The sequence below is a fragment of the Arachis hypogaea genome, chromosome 11 (genome assembly GCF_003086295.3).
Source record: "Arachis hypogaea cultivar Tifrunner chromosome 11, arahy.Tifrunner.gnm2.J5K5, whole genome shotgun sequence".
Lineage (NCBI taxonomy): Eukaryota > Viridiplantae > Streptophyta > Magnoliopsida > Fabales > Fabaceae > Arachis > Arachis hypogaea.
This window is the reverse complement of record NC_092046.1, coordinates 52,185,679-52,194,296: the sequence shown is the minus strand read 5'-3', so window position 1 is coordinate 52,194,296 and position 8,618 is coordinate 52,185,679. Positions and strand designations below refer to the sequence as shown.

The following is an 8,618-nucleotide window of genomic DNA, read 5'->3' as shown; positions in this document are numbered from 1 at the left end:
ATAATCATATATATATAACGAAATAATTATAACAAAAAATAATTAATATATGTGATTTAAATGTTTTTAATAACTGGTAACATGGAGTTTAATAAAATATAATTCATATATTTTTTATTTATGTATATGTATATAATTATTTATGTATATGTATATATATTAAGAAAAATTACCGTAATATATATATATATATATATATATATATATATATATATATATATAATTATTTAACAAAATTAATATATACGTATACATAAATAAAAAAATTATTATAATATTTAAAAATTACACGTGAACTCTTTTTTTTTCTCAAATAAATTTATTCTAATTATATTACAATTAGCTCATGAATAATGCATAATTATATTAATTTAAGAAAATATTTTCATTATAATTATATCAAATTAATATTTACTGCGTTATTACACTACTTATATTTAATCATTCTAATTGTATTAATTGATATAGTTCTAATTCTCATTCAAGTGCAATAATTTTATTAGGAGATAGTTAATAAACATATTAATAGTGACCCATTTAATTTAATAATAATAATAATAATAATAATAAGGTCTACACAATACATGCATTATATTTTAAAAAGGTAAAATATATTTTAAAAAAATTAGGGTATCAATAATCAATTGTGATTAATATTAATATCAATAATTAATTCTTATAATTATTTTTGTACTATTAAAAGCTACATATAGTGTTTTTTTTTTGTAGAATAAAAAAGGTTGTGATTCATAACATTTTTATAAAGTTATATCGTATGTACACAAGATTAATTAGATAACAAATTGAATTTTAATTAATATGTTTTATTTTCTGCTCATATTTTTTCATTAATTATTTTACTTTTTATATTCACAGTAAATATTGAATGTAAAAAAGGAAAAAATAATATTGAATGTTATCTATCTTATTTATTTAGAGTCATAATTAAATTTGATATAATTATAGCAAGTATCTAGAATTAATAATAACATGATACTATAATTTTAAGTTGTATAATATAATAAAAAAATGTAACAATTTATGTATGCTTCCTATATAACAATAATATTATATATATTTATATATCTCCTCTTTTAGCTCTTTCCTAAAAATATTGGCATATAATTAATGACGATAACATATATATTGAGTAAGTATCTCTATTGAATTAATCATAAAGATTAATAAAATATAATGGCATAAATTTAACCGAATTGTAGCAAGTATCTCTATGAAAAATATTTGCTAATTATTACCATGTATATATATATATATATATATATATATATATATATATATATATATATATATATATATATATATATATATATATATATAATAATTAATAGTGAATTGTTACAATTATTTATTAACTACGATTCTATCAACAATATTACCTATGGTAGATTATGTAATGAAAAAGTTTGAAAAATAAAGGCAAGAATTATAAGGTTATGAAAAGTCCCATCTAAATTTGACAAGAATAAGACGACTTACATAGAAATGATTCTCATGAATGATAAGGTAATTTGATTATTTTCCATGATTCTTTCAAGTGATACTAAGTCTATTTTATAAATATTTTTTGTTCATATTTTAAGTTTATTTGATAAATACACCCTTACATGAATCAAAGACAGTGCAATTTTATAGATTTATAAGTGCTAATAGCCTTTATATTTAATTTGTTTTATAGTGTGATAATAGCGAATATATTTGTTCGTGGATTTGACTATTACTATATTATTTATGATCATATTCAGTATATATGTCTGATTTATTGAAGAAAGTAGATTATTAAAATCAATTAATAACTATTTTAGAGTTAATCCAATTAACACTAGATTAAAAAAAATCAAACAATGCATAACATATTACTTTTTTATTAATCAAATTATTATAATTCAAATTAATTTTAAAAAAATAATTTAAAATTATAATTTCAATCTTATCACGTGCATGGCACGGGTAATTACACTTGTTATATTAGTAAATATCAATACTCCACTCTTCTTTTTATACTTTTTTTTATTTTATATTATATTTTATTTATTTATTTATTTATTTCACAACAATATTTATTAATTCGCTCTTCCTTAATGCATTTTTTTTTGTTTAGAGTAGAGGCCCTCTACCTAAGATCCTAAATAAAGCCAAAGAACAAAGAAACTAGAAAACTGTAGGAAAAGAGATGCCACGACAATAAACTAAAATCAAGAAGAAAATGAAATGGGGCTGGGTGGTTCGAATCCAATATGAGAGTAGCAAGACCATCGACAACCTTGTTTGCTTCTTTATAGACATGTCTAATTTTCACTCTCCAATTACGGTTAAGGAGCGTAGAAATCCATCTAATGATGCTTGTTAGGAGGCTTCATAATCATCTATATACAGTGACGGACCCAATAAATTTATATTGGGGGCAAAAATAATACACATTACTATTAAAAGATATATTAATTTAAATTTAAAAATATAAAAATACATATTAATTATTCAAATAAAAAATAAAAAATTACATTAGCCACTAATTTTCTTCGCTTCAAATCTTGAAGGTACTTCTCTTCTTGTTTTCATATTTTAAAAATGTTGAATAATTGTTTCATTATCAACTTGATTGAATGCCTCTCTTTCTATATATGTAACTAATGGAGTGACTTCAGATTCTAGTGGTAGCTTTCTTTTGAAATATTTTTTTATTATTATTTCTAATATATATATATATATATATATATTCTAAATTAGTAAATTGATCAATTCACTTTAAAAATTTATATGCAATATAATTACATATAATAGAATAAAATAAAAGATAAATAAATAAATAAATAATAAGAATCACTAAATTAAGAATAAAATAAAATATATAAATTCATGAAGAGAATAAAAAATAGATTAATACCTAAATTATAATTATTTGCAATTGAAAATATAAAAAAGATAAACAATGAAATTGAAAGATATATAGAGTCATAGAGAGCTATATAAAACAAAATAGAGAATTTAAAATTTACCTTTTGTTGAAACGAAGATGACCACTAGATAAAGAATAGAAAAAGAAGATTGAAAATATGAAACTAAGAAAAGGGTTTAAGAGAATAAATGAGTGACGGCTGGAATTTGAGAATAGAAGAAGACTAAATATAATTAGGTTAATTAATAGTCAAAATAATAGAAAGATAAAATGGGTTTGGGGCTTTTAATAATTGGGCTTAGTTTATTTGTAGTGGGTCATTTAAAATTTAAAATGGGGCATATATATATATATATATATATTTGTTTAAAATTATCAAATAAGAGTGGGGCAAGTGCCCCCCCACTAGGGGTACACATGGGCCGGGTGAAACCGGGTTTGATGTGACCCAGACCCGGCCCGAAATATACATCGGGTCTATTTATTAGACCCGAACCCGACCCTAGATCCGATGAAACTAATACACTTTCGGGCCACAATTATATCGGGTGAAAATCGGACCGTTAACATTACATTACGTTGATACCTTCTTGTAAGCTAGCATGTAAAAATATCCAAATTTCCAAAACTTCAACCATTATTTAACATGGTAAAATTCACTTAGAAAAATATAACAAGAACCAACCCTTCTTTAAAATTAAAGCATAACCACAATCAATATTAAAGCAAAACCACAATCAATACTAATATTGTCTAATAATACCAAATATTTAAATCAATACAAATAACACAATATTATGCATTTTAAACATAAAACATTAACTTATAGTCTTATAATGACTAATAACACAAAATATTAAGGTTTACAATACTTAAATTCCACATAAGAATAGTCATGATCTATCACTAATAACACAAAATATTAATTGTGTATGATGACAGGACTACCGGGCCGACTTCGGGTAACCCGAGCTATGACCTGGACCCGACCCGAAATAATGACTGAGTCTATTTTTGAGACCCTTACCCGGCCCTAAACCCGATGAAATCACACCAAATTAGCCCCTAAAGTATTCAGGACCGGGCCAGACCTTCGAGCCGGGCCGGGTCTGTGCACCCCTACCCCCCACCATGATGCTTGGGTCCGTCCCTGTCTATATAGTACCCTTCGAGTCTGTTTCCACAATAAGCATTCTGATTCCCTTCTCCTACACTATCTCAAGACCTCTGAAGATAGCATTAATCTCCACTTCAATCGATAGCGGGACTTGGGTTACCCCTGCAGGCACCATAAGAGTTCATCAACTTAAATCACACCCAGGTGATATTGCTAATGTTAATCTAATCAAGGACAAGCTTTCTAATTTTGTCCACTTTTATCCAGGCAGAAATAGTATACCCATGGCCATAATCATTCCTATACCTCCAAATCATCCAGGTAGTAATAATAAAAGTATCTTTCAAATCAAGAATGAAAAATGAGTTGAGAGCCTCTCCACTTCACTATTTGCTCTTTTAATGCCCTTCCAATTTCAAATCTTCTCCCAAACCAAATCTTTGTGCATATGATTCACAAATAGGTGATTATAAGTATGTTTAATAGAGAACTCACCTTTAGAATTTGGCCTCCAATACAACGCATCAGTACAATCATTGGGCTTTGAGGGAGGAGATTTACTGATTTTTACAATCATATTATTAAGGAGCACGTGGTTGAGTTCTCTAATCTTCCAGCAATATCCGTCCTCAGTGATATAGGACTTTATAGACCTTTCCAACTCATCAATAGTAATTGATGGAGAAGCAAAATTCCCCATTCCAAATTAATCTCAGCCCCATTACTAACCAGAAATCTCGCATTTTGAAGGATCTTCGGCGACCAGTTAGTGATGTCCTTCCAAAGAGTCGATTCTCCACTCTTGTGTGTCACTCCCTACGATACTTTCCTCTTGATTCACCAGCAAATTCCACCACAATCCTTAGGGGCTAAGATCTTGCTCCACCCAGTGAGGTCACTGCACACACTTCTTGGCACTTGAAGATGCTGCATCGGATAGGGTGCCATAGAGCCATTGACCGACTAAGCGAGTTTAATTCTACTTGCCATCGAAAGAGCCATAACTTGAACTTATGCGAGAAGTGGTGCTTACTTATCCTAGCTGCTTGAGTGTTTGAACCCAAATATCTCCCAATATCATGTCTGATTTGCCCAACAACATTCCTAGAGAAATAAATGTTGCTCTTGTCTTGGTTGACCCGATGCCCCGATGCATCGCAGATTTCAGCTTGAATCACTAAAGCTTCAAAGAAAATAATCAACTCATCAGCCAACATAAGGTGTATGGGAAGAGTTAATGGATAATGATATTGCAAAGTTGCTAGGGAATACCAAACTCAAGCAAGGTTGTTTCAATGGACTTTCAATTAAGCCTATCATATAGGCTTTCATAAGATCAACTTTGGTGGTCATAAATCCCCTATTGCCTTTGATCTTCATGCACTTTCTTTTTGTTTTATTTTGGTCTCAGTGCAAATTTGGTATTTTTATTTTGGACGGACAAGAGTAGCTTTTATCTTTATTTGGGCTACATTGTTATTCTCCTTGTATTTTGTTCTTATGATGTTTTTTGTCTTGAAAGAGTCTTGGACATTTTTCGGACCCTTAAAGTAAGGCCTGCTTCAAAACAACATATTGGCTTGCACGTTGATCTCTTGCATGTTATTGACATGAAGAAATGCCCCTCCACTCTGGAAAAAAAATAATTGAAGGGAAATAGGCAATTATAAGGAATAAGATGATTTGGACTTGAATCCAAAAATTAAAAAAGAAAAACATAGATATAGATGATTCAAACCAATTTAGGTTGTCCAAGTAGTTCACTCAGTTTGAACAATCAATTGGCCAATGGCAAATCCTTAAATGAATCTTAAATCTGTAACAGATTAATTCTTAATCTGTCGAACTAGAGAATACCATAAGCAACTGAGAAAAAAAATATATAAATAATTTAGGCCAGAAAATATGAACGAAACTGATAAACTATTTAATATTTAATATATTATACTAAAATGATCTTGGACATGCATTTGTAAATAAACGCATAAAAAGTTGTTTCTCATTCTAATTATCCGAGTTCAGGTATTTTGCATTCAAACAAATTCCTCCAATAAGTTAATAACAATGTTATTATGTATAATTAAGTTACTATATATTATGTGTGAGATATTGTTAACTCGCATTTTATTCATATTAAATAGAATGTGAACAAACTATGAATTATAAAACTTCTATGGATGCGTTTGGTAGAGAAGAACATTTCATTATTTTGACATGTCCAAAAAATAAAAATCTCTCAATGTTCAGTAGAAGATTTAAAAAATATAAATTTTGTGAATGTTGCTTCTTTAATAGGAAAAAAAATCACCAACATTTCTATCTAAATATTTCTACCTTTTAAGTGGGATAGTAAATTTTCGAGTATCTACTTAATATACTAAAATTGGATTTTCTCCCAACTAATGAAGGTGAGGTGTCGATCTTTTGTGATTCCATTTTTCCTCCAAAATGAATTTTTCTATTCTCTGTTCTAAATTATTTTATAAAAAATATCTTTATTATAATTATATTATAATTAATATTTAATGAATAATACATAATTATACTAATTTAGAAACATATCTTTCTTATAATTATATCAAACTAATATTTAATGCATTATTAAACTACTTATCAATTATCAATTGAAAATACTTTTAATTATTTTAATAATAATAATAATAATAATAATAATAATAATAATAATAATAATAATAATAATAATAATAATAATAATAATAATAATAATAATAATATATGATAATGATATGATAATTGTACCGGTTGCAGTAATCATGATAAGAATATTTGAATCTAATCATAAAATGATCAAATTTTATGATATTAATAACGCACATTAATTTTAAATATTTTTAGTCATTTTAATTATATTAATTTTAAAAATATTAATATAATTATAATTTTTATTTATTATGCAATAATAATAATAATAATAATAATAATAATAATAATAATAATAATAATAACTTGAAAAATCTGTATATAAACTATTTTAATTACCGGTGTATTATTATTAAAATTCTATATGTATGTTTTTAAATATAAGTCTTGAGAAACACGACATGGCACGGGTTATTAGTGTAGAGTTGTTTAGATTTGTTTAGGAAGATATAATAGAATTTATATTTCTAAATTTCAAGACATATATTTCTATTTCAATTTGTGTATATCAAATATAATATTCTTATTCATTGTCTGTGATTTTTCTTATTATGATAAAAGATAATGATTCTAATCATATTATGAAAAATTATATAATTTTAACAAAATTAATGTATGATGTGTAATTACTGTATATAATAAAAAATTACCTTAATAATAAATAATTTACATATTTATTTATGTTTTACTAAAATCTATATATAGTGTTTTTCTGTGGTACATGAATCTAAATTTGAGAGTCAACTCATAATTTTATATTTATTATTTTTCTTTTACTACTTCATAGAATAAGAATGTATTCTTTGTTTTTCATCGAAGTTGATCCTTTTAAGGTACAATTTATAATTTTGATACACTATTAGTGTAAAGTAGTTTTACACAAATGACGTAATATCATATCATAAAAAATAACTATCTTTTATATTGATTGCATTCATCTAAATGATAATCCAAGAAAATAGACATAATTAAATAATTATATAAAATATTTTATACTATCACTAATTAAAATTAGACTCTAATTTGTATCTAAAAATATAAGATAAAATTATATATTAAATTAACTTAATAAAAACAAAATATTATTGTAACATTATTTAATTAATAAATTTATTTAGTTAAAGGTTATATCTCTGTTTTTTTTTCAATTCCACTTTAATATTTACCATTAAATTGAAGAATTTTGTATTGGATATCTATTTTGATAATTAGTTCTCAAACATAAATTAAAATAAAAATCAATTAAAATATTAACGCATTTTATAATTTTATCTTTCTAAGTAGCTAATTCTATTATTATTATTATTTGAAATTAATTTTTTGTCTTTCTTTTATTAAATAATTAAATAATAATTAAATAATCTATAAAATATATAATGAGGATATGAGAAATCTAGTGTATATTTTTTTTTTCTAAAATATCATTTATTGTATATAATTCATAAAAAAATATATTTCACTTTTATTATTGATTAGAAGATAACCTATTTATATTTTGATTAATTTTAGTTATTATTATTATTATATTTAATTTACAGAAAGATAAATTAATAACTATATTATTATTTATCAATATATTAATATTGATAATGATTACATAAAAATTATTTAATATTTAATATTTTTATATTATTTATTTTTATATATTTTGATATATTTATAAATATTTTTTATTATTTTTATATACTATATGTTTACCCCACTATTTAAAATTTTTGGATTCGTCACTACTTTTGAGTGTGTTTCTTAATTTATTTTTTATAATTCATTGAATACAATTTATTATAGTAAATTAATTATATCAATTAATTGATTTGATTAGATATTTAAATATCACACAATTTATTATAATTCATATCAATCAAATAATTATAATTTATTATATCAATTATTTTAATTCATTAATTTATAAGGTACATAATAGCA

At 24.5% G+C, this 8,618-nt stretch overlaps 1 long non-coding RNA gene across 1 annotated transcript; it reads right to left on the bottom strand.

Annotated features, from left to right (window-relative positions):
* Positions 1-3,689: 3,689 nt before the first annotated feature.
* LOC140176356 (uncharacterized) lies at positions 3,690-5,320 on the bottom strand. The gene is made up of 2 exons (XR_011867547.1): positions 4,527-5,320; positions 3,690-4,193 (listed from the first exon to the last, which is right to left on the bottom strand). It is a non-coding gene; the product is annotated as an uncharacterized lncRNA (long non-coding RNA).
* Between the last annotated feature and the right edge of the window lie 3,298 nt (positions 5,321-8,618).